Raw genomic sequence first — 12577 nt, 5'->3', positions numbered from 1 at the left:
CATCACACAGACTGGCTGTCCTGTAAGAGACAGAAAGATAGATAGAGACACAGACAGAGAGATGCACTTAGAAATAGATAGGCCAAGGCACAGACTGCATTGGGCTTCTGTATCCTACAATGACATTTGAATGAAAAAGAATTTCAGGGGAGTTACATGGTGCATATTTTAACATGAGATCTATACTGTATATATATATGTTGTATTACTGTACATCATTTATTTGCCTCCAAATATCCGCCATATGTGAAGGGGCGTAAGTCTAAAATTTGCCTTCCTATGTAAGAAACTGTTCTTACATACTGTATGACGCAACTGTATGCCAAAAACCTATCTATGAACACAGGGAAAACACACTATTCTCTGTGTTAATAGCTACATTTCTTGGAAACCAAATACACTAAAAATCAGTGACACTGACTCCAAAACAGAGACAGTTGACATGTCTGTATTCTAAACACTATTCAGCATATGTACAGTATCAAGGCAAAAAGTGGTATGATTGCAGACCAAAACACTCTGCACCCTAGGAAGGAATGGGGAAAAAAAACGAATCACCGTGATCCCAACCAATATGGCCGGTTAGCTCAGATGGTTAGAGCGTGGTGCTAAAAACGCCAAGGTCGCGGGTTCGATCCCCGTACTGGCCAAAGTTTTACAGGTATTTGACATATGTCTCTCTTTATAGACCCCTGACGAGTTAGTTTGAAGGATTATTCCTTTCGGAAGGATTGTTGATGCACTTTGTATAGACGCAAAAAGAGGGGGACAACATCCATCCTGTTGTAAGTGTACAAAAAGAGTGATTTCTTTCTTTGCCACTCCATTTTTATTTTTAACAAATGGTACAGTATATATCACCTTGGTACTACAGTATATGCAATGTAAATATGCGGATGAACAGAGCATAGAATAAAGAAGAGAGCATAGAATAAAGAAGCAGCTAGCGCAAACAGTAATTATCGCTGAAGTGACGTGAGTAATGCTAACGATTGAGAAGCCCTGAATTGTAAGGATGGAAAAGATACCACCTGCATGTAGTACTTATGAACTCATGTAGTCATGTAGTCATGGCAAGCAGACAGCACGTCGCCCCCTATTGGCTGCAATCCTTCTGGGCTAAAAATAAAAACTATCTGCTGGCACGTTTTCTTTCTCAATCCGCCCCATTCACCAGGAAGAGAGACAGAAACAGTTCACCTCCGCATCCATTTCCTCTCTCACTTTAACGCTGGCTGCACCTGAGACAGTGGGAGGGAAGTTGAGAGATCAAAAAAGAGTCACAACCATTCCAAATCCTGTCCTATCAACAGGCTGCTGCTGTCTCTCTGCTCTCAAGGAATTTAATTTGCATGGGAGGGACAAACTGATGTCTCTGCCTCTCTGCCTCTCTGCCTCTCTGCCTCTCTGCCTCTCTGCCTCTCTGCCTCTCTGCCTCTCTGCCTCTCTGCCTCTCTGCCTCTCTGCCTCTCTGCCTCTCTGCCTCTCTGCCTCTCTGCCTCTCTGCCTCTCTGCCTCTCTGCCTCTCTGCCTCTCTGCCTCTCTGCCTCTCTGCCTCTCTGCCTCTCTGCCTCCATGGCTGAACAGGTCTACTGTATACTAAAGCTCTAGACCTGTGAGCTAGCCTGTGTGATGTTGTCACAACGTATCCACGGACACATTGGGAATTGTGACATCATCATCATGATCATCACACAGACTGGCTGTCCTGTAAGAGACAGAAAGATAGATAGAGACACAGACAGAGAGATGCACTTAGAAATAGATATGCCAAGGCACAGACTGCATTGGGCTTCTGTATCCTACAATGACATTTGAATGAAAAAGAATTTCAGGGGAGTTACATGGTGCATATTTTAATATGAGATCTATACTGTATATATATGTTGTATTACTGTACATCATTTATTTGCCTCCAAATATCCGCCATATGTGAAAGGGCGTAAGTCTAAAATTTGCCTTCCTATGTAAGAAACTGTTCTTACATAATGTATGACGCAACTGTATGCCAAAAACCTATCTATGAACACAGGGAAAACACACTATTCTCTGTGTTAATAGCTACATTTCTTGGAGACCAAATACACTAAAAATCAGTGACACTGACTCCAAAACAGAGACAGTTGACATGTCTGGATTCTAAACACTATTCAGCATATGTACAGTATCAAGGCAAAAAGTGGTATGATTGCAGACCAAAACACTTTGCACCCTAGGAAGGAATGGGGAAAAAAAACGAATCACAGTGATCCCAACCAATATGGCCGGTTAGCTCAGATGGTTAGAGCGTGGTGCTAATAACGCCAAGGTCGCGGGTTCGATCCCCGTACTGGCCAAAGTTTTACGGGTATTTGACATATGTCTCTCTTTATAGACCCCTGACGAGTTAGTTTGAAGGATTATTCCTTTCGGAAGGATTGTTGATGCACTTTGTATAGACGCAAAAAGAGGGGGACAACATCCATCCTGTTGTAAGTGTACAAAAAGAGTGATTTCTTTCTTTGCCACTCCATTTTTATTTTTAACAAATGGTACAGTATATATCACCTTGGTACTACAGTATATGCAATGTAAATATGCGGATGAACAGAGCATAGAATAAAGAAGAGAGCATAGAATAAAGAAGCAGATAGCGCAAACAGTAATTATCACTGAAGTGACGTGAGTAATGCTAACGATTGAGAAGCCCTGAATTGTAAGGTTGGAAAAGATACCACCTGCATGTAGTACTTATGAACTCATGTAGTCATGTAGTCATGGCAAGCAGACAGCACGTCGCCCCCTATTGGCTGCAATCCTTCTGGGCTAAAAATAAAAACTATCTGCTGGCACGTTTTCTTTCTCAATCCGCCCCATTCACCAGGAAGAGAGACAGAAACAGTTCACCTCCGCATCCATTTCCTCTCTCACTTTAACGCTGGCTGCACCTGAGACAGTGGGAGGGAAGTTGAGAGATCAAAAAAGAGTCACAACCATTCCAAATCCTGTCCTATCAACAGGCTGCTGCTGTCTCTCTGCTCTCAAGGAATTTAATTTGCATGGGAGGGACAAACTGATGTCTCTGCCTCTCTGCCTCTCTGCCTCTCTGCCTCTCTGCCTCTCTGCCTCTCTGCCTCTCTGCCTCTCTGCCTCTCTGCCTCTCTGCCTCTCTGCCTCTCTGCCTCTCTGCCTCTCTGCCTCTCTGCCTCTCTGCCTCTCTGCCTCTCTGCCTCTCTGCCTCTCTGCCTCTCTGCCTCTCTGCCTCTCTGCCTCTCTGCCTCTCTGCCTCTCTGCCTCCCTGCCTCTCTGCCTCTCTGCCTCTCTGCCTGAACAGGTCTACTGTATACTAAAGCTCTAGACCTGTGAGCTAGCCTGTGTGATGTTGTCACAACGTATCCACGGACACATTGGGAATTGTGACATCATCATCATGATCATCACACAGACTGGCTGTCCTGTAAGAGACAGAAAGATAGATAGAGACACAGACAGAGAGATGCACTTACAAATAGATAGGCCCAGGCACAGACTGCATTGGGCTTCTGTATCCTACAATGACATTTGAATGAAAAAGAATTTCAGGGGAGTTACATGGTGCATATTTTAACATGAGATCTATACTGTATATATATATGTTGTATTACTGTACATCATTTATTTGCCTCCAAATATCCGCCATATGTGAAGGGGCGTAAGTCTAAAATTTGCCTTCCTATGTAAGAAACTGTTCTTACATAATGTATGACGCAACTGTATGCCAAAAACCTATCTATGAACACAGGGAAAACACACTATTCTCTGTGTTAATAGCTACATTTCTTGGAGACCAAATACACTAAAAATCAGTGACACTGACTCCAAAACAGAGACAGTTGACATGTCTGGATTCTAAACACTATTCAGCATTTGTACAGTATCAAGGCAAAAAGTGGTATGATTGCAGACCAAAACACTTTGCACCCTAGGAAGGAATGGGGAAAAAAAACGAATCACAGTGATCCCAACCAATATGGCCGGTTAGCTCAGATGGTTAGAGCGTGGTGCTAATAACGCCAAGGTCGCGGGTTCGATCCCCGTACTGGCCAAAGTTTTACGGGTATTTGACATATGTCTCTCTTTATAGACCCCTGACGAGTTAGTTTGAAGGATTATTCCTTTCGGAAGGATTGTTGATGCACTTTGTATAGACGCAAAAAGAGGGGGACAACATCCATCCTGTTGTAAGTGTACAAAAAGAGTGATTTCTTTCTTTGCCACTCCATTTTTATTTTTAACAAATGGTACAGTATATATCACCTTGGTACTACAGTATATGCAATGTAAATATGCAGATGAACAGAGCATAGAATAAAGAAGAGAGCATAGAATAAAGAAGCAGCTAGCGCAAACAGTAATTATCACTGAAGTGACGTGAGTAATGCTAACGATTGAGAAGCCCTGAATTGTAAGGTTGGAAAAGATACCACCTGCATGTAGTACTTATGAACTCATGTAGTCATGTAGTCATGGCAAGCAGACAGCACGTCGCCCCCTATTGGCTGCAATCCTTCTGGGCTAAAAATAAAAACTATCTGCTGGCACGTTTTCTTTCTCAATCCGCCCCATTCACCAGGAAGAGAGACAGAAACAGTTCACCTCCGCATCCATTTCCTCTCTCACTTTAACGCTGGCTGCACCTGAGACAGTGGGAGGGAAGTTGAGAGATCAAAAAAGAGTCACAACCATTCCAAATCCTGTCCTATCAACAGGCTGCTGCTGTCTCTCTGCTCTCAAGGAATTTAATTTGCATGGGAGGGACAAACTGATGTCTCTGCCTCTCTGCCTCTCTGCCTCTCTGCCTCTCTGCCTCTCTGCCTCTCTGCCTCTCTGCCTCTCTGCCTCTCTGCCTCTCTGCCTCTCTGCCTCTCTGCCTCTCTGCCTCTCTGCCTCTCTGCCTCTCTGCCTCTCTGCCTCTCTGCCTCTCTGCCTCTCTGCCTCTCTGCCTCTCTGCCTCTCTGCCTCTCTGCCTCTCTGCCTCTCTGCCTCTCTGCCTGAACAGGTCTACTGTATACTAAAGCTCTAGACCTGTGAGCTAGCCTGTGTGATGTTGTCACAACGTATCCACGGACACATTGGGAATTGTGACATCATCATCATGATCATCACACAGACTGGCTGTCCTGTAAGAGACAGAAAGATAGATAGAGACACAGAGAGAGAGATGCACTTACAAATAGATAGGCCCAGGCACAGACTGCATTGGGCTTCTGTATCCTACAATGACATTTGAATGAAAAAGAATTTCAGGGGAGTTACATGGTGCATATTTTAACATGAGATCTATACTGTATATATATATGTTGTATTACTGTACATCATTTATTTGCCTCCAAATATCCGCCATATGTGAAGGGGCGTAAGTCTAAAATTTGCCTTCCTATGTAAGAAACTGTTCTTACATAATGTATGACGCAACTGTATGCCAAAAACCTATCTATGAACACAGGGAAAACACACTATTCTCTGTGTTAATAGCTACATTTCTTGGAGACCAAATACACTAAAAATCAGTGACACTGACTCCAAAACAGAGACAGTTGACATGTCTGGATTCTAAACACTATTCAGCATATGTACAGTATCAAGGCAAAAAGTGGTATGATTGCAGACCAAAACACTCTGCACCCTAGGAAGGAATGGGGAAAAAAAACGAATCACAGTGATCCCAACCAATATGGCCGGTTAGCTCAGATGGTTAGAGCGTGGTGCTAATAACGCCAAGGTCGCGGGTTCGATCCCCGTACTGGCCAAAGTTTTACAGGTATTTGACATATGTCTCTCTTTATAGACCCCTGACGAGTTAGTTTGAAGGATTATTCCTTTCGGAAGGATTGTTGATGCACTTTGTATAGACGCAAAAAGAGGGGGACAACATCCATCCTGTTGTAAGTGTACAAAAAGAGTGATTTCTTTCTGTGCCACTCCATTTTTATTTTTAACAAATGGTACAGTATATATCACCTTGGTACTACAGTATATGCAATGTAAATATGCGGATGAACAGAGCATAGAATAAAGAAGAGAGCATAGAATAAAGAAGCAGCTAGCGCAAACAGTAATTATCACTGAAGTGACGTGAGTAATGCTAACGATTGAGAACCCCTGAATTGTAATGATGGAAAAGATACCACCTGCATGTAGTACTTATGAACTCATGTAGTCATGTAGTCATGGCAAGCACACAGCACGTCACCCCCTATTGGCTGCAATCCTTCTGGGCTAAAAATAAAAACTATCTGCTGGCACGTTTTCTTTCTCAATCCGCCCCATTCACCAGGAAGAGAGACAGAAACAGTTCACCTCCGCATCCATTTCCTCATTCATTTCCTCTCTCACTTTAACGCTGGCTGCACCTGAGACAGTGGGAGGGAAGTTGAGAGATCAAAAAAGAGTCACAACCATTCCAAATCCTGTCCTATCAACAGGCTGCTGCTGTCTCTCTGCTCTCAAGGAATTTAATTTGCATGGGAGGGACAAACTGATGTCTCTGCCTCTCTGCCTCTCTGCCTCTCTGCCTCTCTGCCTCTCTGCCTCTCTGCCTCTCTGCCTCTCTGCCTCTCTGCCTCTCTGCCTCTCTGCCTCTCTGCCTCTCTGCCTCTCTGCCTCTCTGCCTCTCTGCCTCTCTGCCTCTCTGCCTCTCTGCCTCTCTGCCTCTCTGCCTCTCTGCCTCTCTGCCTCTCTGCCTCTCTGCCTGAACAGGTCTACTGTATACTAAAGCTCTAGACCTGTGAGCTAGCCTGTGTGATGTTGTCACAACGTATCCACGGACACATTGGGAATTGTGACATCATCATCATGATCATCACACAGACTGGCTGTCCTGTAAGAGACAGAAAGATAGATAGAGACACAGAGAGAGAGATGCACTTACAAATAGATAGGCCCAGGCACAGACTGCATTGGGCTTCTGTATCCTACAATGACATTTGAATGAAAAAGAATTTCAGGGGAGTTACATGGTGCATATTTTAACATGAGATCTATACTGTATATATATATGTTGTATTACTGTACATCATTTATTTGCCTCCAAATATCCGCCATATGTGAAGGGGCGTAAGTCTAAAATTTGCCTTCCTATGTAAGAAACTGTTCTTACATAATGTATGACGCAACTGTATGCCAAAAACCTATCTATGAACACAGGGAAAACACACTATTCTCTGTGTTAATAGCTACATTTCTTGGAGACCAAATACACTAAAAATCAGTGACACTGACTCCAAAACAGAGACAGTTGACATGTCTGGATTCTAAACACTATTCAGCATATGTACAGTATCAAGGCAAAAAGTGGTATGATTGCAGACCAAAACACTCTGCACCCTAGGAAGGAATGGGGAAAAAAAACGAATCACAGTGATCCCAACCAATATGGCCGGTTAGCTCAGATGGTTAGAGCGTGGTGCTAATAACGCCAAGGTCGCGGGTTCGATCCCCGTACTGGCCAAAGTTTTACAGGTATTTGACATATGTCTCTCTTTATAGACCCCTGACGAGTTAGTTTGAAGGATTATTCCTTTCGGAAGGATTGTTGATGCACTTTGTATAGACGCAAAAAGAGGGGGACAACATCCATCCTGTTGTAAGTGTACAAAAAGAGTGATTTCTTTCTGTGCCACTCCATTTTTATTTTTAACAAATGGTACAGTATATATCACCTTGGTACTACAGTATATGCAATGTAAATATGCGGATGAACAGAGCATAGAATAAAGAAGAGAGCATAGAATAAAGAAGCAGCTAGCGCAAACAGTAATTATCACTGAAGTGACGTGAGTAATGCTAACGATTGAGAACCCCTGAATTGTAATGATGGAAAAGATACCACCTGCATGTAGTACTTATGAACTCATGTAGTCATGTAGTCATGGCAAGCACACAGCACGTCACCCCCTATTGGCTGCAATCCTTCTGGGCTAAAAATAAAAACTATCTGCTGGCACGTTTTCTTTCTCAATCCGCCCCATTCACCAGGAAGAGAGACAGAAACAGTTCACCTCCGCATCCATTTCCTCATTCATTTCCTCTCTCACTTTAACGCTGGCTGCATCTGAGACAGTGGGAGGGAAGTTGAGAGATCAAAAAAGAGTCACAACCATTCCAAATCCTGTCCTATCAACAGGCTGCTGCTGTCTCTCTGCTCTCAAGGAATTTAATTTGCATGGGAGGGACAAACTGATGTCTCTGCCTCTCTGCCTCTCTGCCTCTCTGCCTCTCTGCCTCTCTGCCTCTCTGCCTCTCTGCCTCTCTGCCTCTCTGCCTCTCTGCCTCTCTGCCTCTCTGCCTCTCTGCCTCTCTGCCTCTCTGCCTCTCTGCCTCTCTGCCTCTCTGCCTCTCTGCCTCTCTGCCTCTCTGCCTCTCTGCCTCTCTGCCTCTCTGCCTCTCTGCCTGAACAGGTCTACTGTATACTAAAGCTCTAGACCTGTGAGCTAGCCTGTGTGATGTTGTCACAACGTATCCACGGACACATTGGGAATTGTGACATCATCATCATGATCATCACACAGACTGGCTGTCCTGTAAGAGACAGAAAGATAGATAGAGACACAGACAGAGATGCACTTACAAATAGATAGGCCCAGGCACAGACTGCATTGGGCTTCTGTATCCTACAATGACATTTGAATGAAAAAGAATTTCAGGGAAGTTACATGGTGCATATTTTAACATGAGATCTATACTGTATATATATATATGTTGTATTACTGTACATCATTTATTTGCCTCCAAATATCCGCCATATGTGAAGGGGCGTAAGTCTAAAATTTGCCTTCCTAGGTAAGAAACTGTTCTTACATAATGTATGACGCAACTGTATGCCAAAAACCTATCTATGAACACAGGGAAAACACACTATTCTCTGTGTTAATAGCTACATTTCTTGGAGACCAAATACACTAAAAATCAGTGACACTGACTCCAAAACAGAGACAGTTGACATGTCTGGATTCTAAACACTATTCAGCATATGTACAGTATCAAGGCAAAAAGTGGTATGATTGCAGACCAAAACACTCTGCACCCTAGGAAGGAATGGGGAAAAAAAACGAATCACAGTGATCCCAACCAATATGGCCGGTTAGCTCAGATGGTTAGAGCGTGGTGCTAATAACGCCAAGGTCGCGGGTTCGATCCCCGTACTGGCCAAAGTTTTACAGGTATTTGACATATGTCTCTCTTTATAGACCCCTGACGAGTTAGTTTGAAGGATTATTCCTTTCGGAAGGATTGTTGATGCACTTTGTATAGACGCAAAAAGAGGGGGACAACATCCATCCTGTTGTAAGTGTACAAAAAGAGTGATTTCTTTCTTTGCCACTCCATTTTTATTTTTAACAAATGGTACAGTATATATCACCTTGGTACTACAGTATATGCAATGTAAATATGCGGATGAACAGAGCATAGAATAAAGAAGAGAGCATAGAATAAAGAAGCAGCTAGCGCAAACAGTAATTATCACTGAAGTGACGTGAGTAATGCTAACGATTGAGAAGCCCTGAATTGTAAGGATGGAAAAGATACCACCTGCATGTAGTACTTATGAACTCATGTAGTCATGTAGTCATGGCAAGCAGACAGCACGTCGCCCCCTATTGGCTGCAATCCTTCTGGGCTAAAAATAAAAACTATCTGCTGGCACGTTTTCTTTCTCAATCCGCCCCATTCACCAGGAAGAGAGACAGAAACAGTTCACCTCCGCATCCATTTCCTCATTCATTTCCTCTCTCACTTTAACGCTGGCTGCATTTGAGACAGTGGGAGGGAAGTTGAGAGATCAAAAAAGAGTCACAACCATTCCAAATCCTGTCCTATCAACAGGCTGCTGCTGTCTCTCTGCTCTCAAGGAATTTAATTTGCATGGGAGGGACAAACTGATGTCTCTGCCTCTCTGCCTCTCTGCCTCTCTGCCTCTCTGCCTCTCTGCCTCTCTGCCTCTCTGCCTCTCTGCCTCTCTGCCTCTCTGCCTCTCTGCCTCTCTGCCTCTCTGCCTCTCTGCCTCTCTGCCTCTCTGCCTCTCTGCCTCTCTGCCTCTCTGCCTCTCTGCCTCTCTGCCTCTCTGCCTCTCTGCCTCTCTGCCTCTCTGCCTCTCTGCCTCTCTGCCTCTCTGCCTCTCTGCCTCTCTGCCTGAACAGGTCTACTGTATACTAAAGCTCTAGACCTGTGAGCTAGCCTGTGTGATGTTGTCACAACGTATCCACGGACACATTGGGAATTGTGACATCATCATCATGATCATCACACAGACTGGCTGTCCTGTAAGAGACAGAAAGATAGATAGAGACACAGACAGAGATGCACTTACAAATAGATAGGCCCAGGCACAGACTGCATTGGGCTTCTGTATCCTACAATGACATTTGAATGAAAAAGAATTTCAGGGAAGTTACATGGTGCATATTTTAACATGAGATCTATACTGTATATATATATGTTGTATTACTGTACATCATTTATTTGCCTCCAAATATCCGCCATATGTGAAGGGGCGTAAGTCTAAAATTTGCCTTCCTAGGTAAGAAACTGTTCTTACATAATGTATGACGCAACTGTATGCCAAAAACCTATCTATAAACACAGGGAAAACACACTATTCTCTGTGTTAATAGCTACATTTCTTGGAGACCAAATACACTAAAAATCAGTGACACTGACTCCAAAACAGAGACAGTTGACATGTCTGGATTCTAAACACTATTCAGCATATGTACAGTATCAAGGCAAAAAGTGGTATGATTGCAGACCAAAACACTCTGCACCCTAGGAAGGAATGGGGAAAAAAACGAATCACAGTGATCCCAACCAATATGGCCGGTTAGCTCAGATGGTTAGAGCGTGGTGCTAATAACGCCAAGGTCGCGGGTTCGATCCCCGTACTGGCCAAAGTTTTACAGGTATTTGACATATGTCTCTCTTTATAGACCCCTGACGAGTTAGTTTGAAGGATTATTCCTTTCGGAAGGATTGTTGATGCACTTTGTATAGACGCAAAAAGAGGGGGACAACATCCATCCTGTTGTAAGTGTACAAAAAGAGTGATTTCTTTCTTTGCCACTCCATTTTTATTTTTAACAAATGGTACAGTATATATCACCTTGGTACTACAGTATATGCAATGTAAATATGCGGATGAACAGAGCATAGAATAAAGAAGAGAGCATAGAATAAAGAAGCAGCTAGCGCAAACAGTAATTATCGCTGAAGTGACGTGAGTAATGCTAACGATTGAGAAGCCCTGAATTGTAAGGATGGAAAAGATACCACCTGCATGTAGTACTTATGAACTCATGTAGTCATGTAGTCATGGCAAGCAGACAGCACGTCGCCCCCTATTGGCTGCAATCCTTCTGGGCTAAAAATAAAAACTATCTGCTGGCACGTTTTCTTTCTCAATCCGCCCCATTCACCAGGAAGAGAGACAGAAACAGTTCACCTCTGCATCCATTTCCTCTCTCACTTTAACGCTGGCTGCACCTGAGACAGTGGGAGGGAAGTTGAGAGATCAAAAAAGAGTCACAACCATTCCAAATCCTGTCCTATCAACAGGCTGCTGCTGTCTCTCTGCTCTCAAGGAATTTAATTTGCATGGGAGGGACAAACTGATGTCTCTGCCTCTCTGCCTCTCTGCCTCTCTGCCTCTCTGCCTCTCTGCCTCTCTGCCTCTCTGCCTCTCTGCCTCTCTGCCTCTCTGCCTCTCTGCCTCTCTGCCTCTCTGCCTCTCTGCCTCTCTGCCTCTCTGCCTCTCTGCCTCTCTGCCTCTCTGCCTCTCTGCCTCCATGGCTGAACAGGTCTACTGTATACTAAAGCTCTAGACCTGTGAGCTAGCCTGTGTGATGTTGTCACAACGTATCCACGGACACATTGGGAATTGTGACATCATCATCATGATCATCACACAGACTGGCTGTCCTGTAAGAGACAGAAAGATAGATAGAGACACAGACAGAGAGATGCACTTAGAAATAGATAGGCCCAGGCACAGACTGCATTGGGCTTCTGTATCCTACAATGACATTTGAATGAAAAAGAATTTCAGGGGAGTTACATGGTGCATATTTTAATATGAGATCTATACTGTATATATATGTTGTATTACTGTACATCATTTATTTGCCTCCAAATATCCGCCATATGTGAAGGGGCGTAAGTCTAAAATTTGCCTTCCTATGTAAGAAACTGTTCTTACATAATGTATGACGCAACTGTATGCCAAAAACCTATCTATGAACACAGGGAAAACACACTATTCTCTGTGTTAATAGCTACATTTCTTGGAGACCAAATACACTAAAAATCAGTGACACTGACTCCAAAACAGAGACAGTTGACATGTCTGGATTCTAAACACTATTCAGCATATGTACAGTATCAAGGCAAAAAGTGGTATGATTGCAGACCAAAACACTTTGCACCCTAGGAAGGAATGGGGAAAAAAAACGAATCACAGTGATCCCAACCAATATGGCCGGTTAGCTCAGATGGTTAGAGCGTGGTGCTAATAACGCCAAGGTCGCGGGTTCGATCCCCGTACTGGCCAAAGTTTTACGGGTATTTG

General features: G+C 43.7%; 3 non-coding genes across 3 annotated transcripts; all 3 read left to right on the top strand.

Moving 5' to 3' along the window:
* Positions 1-576: 576 nt before the first annotated feature.
* Positions 577-650, top strand: TRNAF-AAA (transfer RNA phenylalanine (anticodon AAA)). The gene has a single exon. It is a non-coding gene; the product is annotated as a tRNA-Phe (tRNA).
* A 10181-nt stretch (positions 651-10831) lies between these two features.
* Positions 10832-10905, top strand: TRNAI-AAU (transfer RNA isoleucine (anticodon AAU)). Its single transcript has one exon. It is a non-coding gene; the product is annotated as a tRNA-Ile (tRNA).
* Positions 10906-12485: 1580 nt separating this feature from the next.
* TRNAI-AAU (transfer RNA isoleucine (anticodon AAU)) lies at positions 12486-12559 on the top strand. Its single transcript has one exon. It is a non-coding gene; the product is annotated as a tRNA-Ile (tRNA).
* The last annotated feature ends 18 nt before the right edge of the window (positions 12560-12577 follow it).

Source organism: Ascaphus truei, chromosome 12 (genome assembly GCF_040206685.1).
Source record: "Ascaphus truei isolate aAscTru1 chromosome 12, aAscTru1.hap1, whole genome shotgun sequence".
NCBI classification, from domain to species: Eukaryota; Metazoa; Chordata; class Amphibia; order Anura; family Ascaphidae; genus Ascaphus; species Ascaphus truei.
Note: the sequence above shows the minus strand (reverse complement) of the source record. Positions and strands in the feature narration are given on the sequence as shown.